Raw genomic sequence first — 5226 nt, 5'->3', positions numbered from 1 at the left:
ATAAGTCAAAGTGAATTATCACTTCATTAGAGATAATGTGCTTAATGGAGATATGGACTTGAAGCATGTTAGTATCGAAGAATAAGTGGTAGACATGTCGACCCAAAAAAATAAATAAGGTAGTGGTTGGTTTGCATTTTCATTTTCAAAACGATTTTTAGTTTTCCCCGAAAACAGCTCGATTTCTACGTTTTGAGCGTTTTCGACATTTATAACTGAAAACGATAAAATGTCGTTTTGCGTTTTTAGTTATAAATTTTAACTCGTTTTTGAAAATACGTTTTCGAAAACGACGAACCAAACCCGTTTTCCGCGTTTTCGAAAACGGAAAACGAAAAATGGGCCGAAAACGGTAAACCAACTACGGTATAAGCTTTTCAAGAATTACAAGATTTCGTGCAAAATTGGGGATGATTTGTAAGAACCGGCTGCAGAAATAATCACCTTGCAAATATTTAAAAAATAAAATTCAATATCTTTAAACTAAAATAAAATATAGATGTCAAATTGCGGAGGACGACATGAGAAAAATCACCCGAGAAAGGTGTGTTTTTGTTGTGTGATATCCACACACATTGAGATTACCGTCAACCTAAGTAATTGACAAATACATTTAGATAATTAGTAATAAATAATAAAGAAATGCTAACTATGCAAGACAAGTATAGTTATCTCTTTGTGAGTTTTGGATTCTTGGATAAAGTAAGAGAGAAGTTTATATATTTATATCTTATATTTAATATATTTTTTCATGTGCAGACTGAATTCAGTTTGTGAAAGACTTGACAAGTAAATTATTCATAAATTAATTAGGATGCGTTTGGTTGTATGCACGAAATTTATATAGAAAGAAAATAAATTATTGACAATTTAATCGTCTAGAACTTGTTTGTATGGAAATTGATAGTTAAATATGTTTGATTAATTTAGTTTTCAATTTTAAAAAAATTATATTTGTCTATTTTTATTGGTGAGTAAATGAGAGAGAGGGAATAGATAAGAGAGACAGAGAACGAATCACCTGAAAAATAAAAACCACCATTCCTCAAAGAAAATATTTTCCTTATTTTTTAGAAAAATACATCATGTAACCAAAAGTTTGAAAATTTTCTTTATGGAAAAAACTGTTAACAAAGCACCCAAAAAATGGGAATTTAGGTGGAAAAATCATTTTCAATAAAAAATAAAATCAATCAAACACACTCTTACTGCAGTGCTTGAATATAAATTATAGGATAAATATATATGTACCGAATTTGGATTACCGAATTGGTTACCTACTCTCACATGCACGTGGGCCCCATGTGCATTTAAAAATTCTGGCGTGTGGGACCCATCCTCTTTTTGTGAGTGTAGATAAAAAATTTGATAAAAAAGTGGATGTACATCTAGCATGGTCCTAAATTATAACCCAATTCTAGTATCACATTGAATTTTTTTGACAATTTTTTTTTTCCATTTTTTGAAGTGGTGGTTTGATTTAAATTTGACAGAATTGATAAAGGTCCTCTTTATTATTACTTAGGATAGAAATTATTCTAATCCCCACTTATTTACCATACCATTATTCCAATAATTTTTTAATATTGTGAGATGTAAGGATAAGAACAACACTTTGTTCTTGTTTGTCAAGATTCATCAAAAGCAAAATTCTCTCTTTATTGTACCATCTTAAATATGTGGTTTTGTGAGTACATCATCTGTCAAAATTATGTAAAATCTAGCTCATTTCCTTAAAACGTATATATATGATATAAAATTATTATTATTATTATTATTATTATTTTTTTTTTTTTTTTTGGAAGGAGTGAAGGGAAAGGGGGGTACAAATCGTTGAACTTTCAACCTCAAAGGAGGAAAGGACAATCTCCATTCAATTGGGACCAAAAGAGTTGATTCTCAAATTAGTTCTTTGTTTGTAGGAGTTTATATTTTGAAAAAATAAAAAATTAATGGCTTCTTAAATAGGGTTTTGTTAATATATAATATATGTGATGGAGAAACATACATGCTCGTGGACTCTGTCAAAAGAATGCTAGAACACGAGTCAAGATGGAAAATCTGACAAATCCAAACAATTGTAGGATATACGAGACCAATTTAATCTTTTTAATTGGACTTACGGCATTTTTTTATTTTATTTAGACTAATGCTCTTGCACTATTGAAACCGGATGGTAATACTCATCTAAAACATATAAACACTTGCAAGAGTCCTAGCTAGAAAGTTGGTAAACAATCACCATGTCATATATGTTATTCCTTTAGTCGATAAATCTTTCGATATTTACATTGTTAATTTACAATTTCGTATCTTTTTGTGTAACAAAATATAATTATTTTCAACGGTTGCTTATTTCATTAAGAAATTATACAACAAGGAATAAAAAAACAGAGATACCAATTGTTATAGCTCAAAAAACTTAACTTATGAAACCTTATTTATAATTCAATATCAGCGCCCGAAAGGCTCAAATAAGCAATCGAATTTTAATAATAGCATCCTTATAACAGCTCATTCTTTAAGTTTAGTTTTGAGATAAGTTTCTTATTTCTATCTTAGCATAATCACATCCAAATCACATCACAAGTTTGACCACAACATGTATAGTGATAAAATAGAAGTTGCCAACTTGGGGACGAAAACATTAGAATAAGACACCGAAAGATGTGGTTTTGTTGAGCAATATCCCAAAACATTGAGATTACCCTCAACCTAAGTAACAATTACATTTTTTCATAAGTAGTATAAGTCCCAATACATTTAAACTTTGCAAGGGAACTATACTTAAAAGAGATACATCTCTTTACATATGGAGTTGACATGTAAAATTTTCGTACATGAATTACGGGAATATTTGAACTCTGATATCATGTTGAACCACATAATTTTTTTTTTTTTTTTTTCGGAAAATTCATGAATTGTAAAGAATATGAGTGAATGATGGTACGATTTGATCTTGACAGAATTGATCAGCACCTCTTAATTATTACTTAGTCTAGAAATTATTGTAATCCCCACTTGTTTTACCAAACTCAATAACTTTTTTTTAATATTGTGAATGTGATGATAAGTATGAATCCTTGTTTCTAGATGCATTGAAAGCTCGCACGTGCAAAGTTCTTTGTGTTATGCTGCCTTAAATGATGTGTTTTGTAAACAATCATGCTACACATTCAGATTCAAATTCAAATGAGACACATGTCGATGCATGATTGAGTAGATTGAAAAATTAAAACAAAAACATCCCATCGTTTTCTCCTGTTTTTAACCTTGGACAAGTGACTTTATTCTTTTGCAAATTCATCATCAGTCAAAATTATGAGCTTGTTTGAGAGTGATTTTGAAAATTGAATTTTTGACCATTAGGAGAAAAGTGGGGTCCACCTGTAAGAGAAAAAGTCAAATATGACGATTGTAATAGTAAAATAACGGTCAAAAAATCAATTTTTTGGGTGAAAAAATCAGGTCCAAACAGGCTCTATGTAAGATTCTTGCTCATTTAGACTATTGACATATTTTAACACCAACAATATACCCTATATAAGATAACTGTAAGCTTGATCTCTTCAAAAAGTATAGATATGATTTAAAACTAGCTCTTAGTATATTATATTAAATTATTAGTTAATTATTTATAGGGGTTAATAGTTTAGAAAAAGTAAAATTATTGACTACGTCAATGCCCAAAGCCGATTTAAGAATAAAGAATGATAGATTATTGTGAAGTATTAGCTCTTATTGATTACAAATTCAAACTTTTTTAGAACAATGAAATTTTTGAACATATAAGGGCAAATAAGATGAATTATTGTAAGATATTTTCTCTCATGGATTATAAATCAAAAAACAATCAAAACATAACAATCACATTCTTACTTTAGTTGATAAATTATTCGATTTATTTATACACCATAAATCGTTCGATTTATAGTATATATTTTTAGTCTCCTCTAACTTTGTAAAACAAATTTACACTTATTTTGGATGAGCCCATCAACAAATATTGCTTATTTCATTTCGAAATTATACAATGAACAAAAAGGAAAAGGAAAAGTAAGATAACATTGCACAACTTATACAAGTTAAAAGTAAAATCTCATGTTCTTAAAGTCTTGAATTACTTATTTCAACATAGATAATTTATTAAGATGAAAACTTAACATTTAGAGGTTGTTTGGTAGAGATTAAAATTAGATTTTTAGTAGATTTTGATAGAAATTTTTAAAATATATGGTTGAAAAGTTGTGAGACATGAAAGATGTGGTTAGTATTGATTGTTTAACTTTGACACAAATTAAAATATGAGCCAAACATCGACTTAATAAGGTATTAGAGCTCGAAAAATTTAGATAAACAGTCAAATTCTAATAATAGTATTTTAGACTAGTGGTGATAACATAATGTACTTTGAGTTTAATTATGAGATTATTTCGTTAGTGGGTTTCTCTACCTTAGCATAATTGCATCCAAATGACATTCGCAAGTTTGACCACAACATAGTGAATAAAATAGAAAATGAGAATAAGACACCCGGGAAAGCCGTGTTTGGTTGTGTGATATCCCAACATTGAGATTACCCTCAACCTACGTAACAATTACATTTAGATAAATAATAGAAACAAACAAAAAAAGTAATAATATAAAAAGTCCAAACACATTTACCTTTGCAAGACAAATTTAGTTCTCTTTGTAATTTTGGCACGATAACTATTTAAAAGTTTTAGTTTTTCAAAATATATAGAGTGCATTCATTTTTTATATTTTTAAGAAATATTTGATAGGTTGAATTTCATTATTGAATTACTATAATAATTGAATATACATTCTAATTGGATTTTAATATCACGTTGAACCATCATATTTGAAAATTTAAAATTAAATTATTTAAAATTATATTTTCTTAACATGGAATATATTTTATTTATTATTTTTAATATCTAGCAAATGAAATTTCCATATCTTCAATGTATTCACTTGAAAGACACTGAAAAAGTTAATGTTTTCATCAAAAATTGTCTCAACAAAGCAAAACGAAATGAGTTTTCTCTAGAAAATATCGTCTCCCTCTTATGTTGAAGATCATAGCTATGTAATATACATGTTTTATCTTATATAAGACAAAATAATTCAACATCTTATCATTATATAATTCCAAACATAGAGTGCGTCTCTATCATGCGCAAAATAGTTTATTCTTGAAATTTAAAATGATTTAAGCATTGC

The sequence above is a fragment of the Olea europaea genome, chromosome 9 (assembly GCF_002742605.1).
Source record: "Olea europaea var. sylvestris chromosome 9, O_europaea_v1, whole genome shotgun sequence".
Lineage (NCBI taxonomy): Eukaryota > Viridiplantae > Streptophyta > Magnoliopsida > Lamiales > Oleaceae > Olea > Olea europaea.
The sequence above is the reverse complement of the archived record's forward strand: the minus strand, read 5'-3'. Positions refer to the sequence as shown.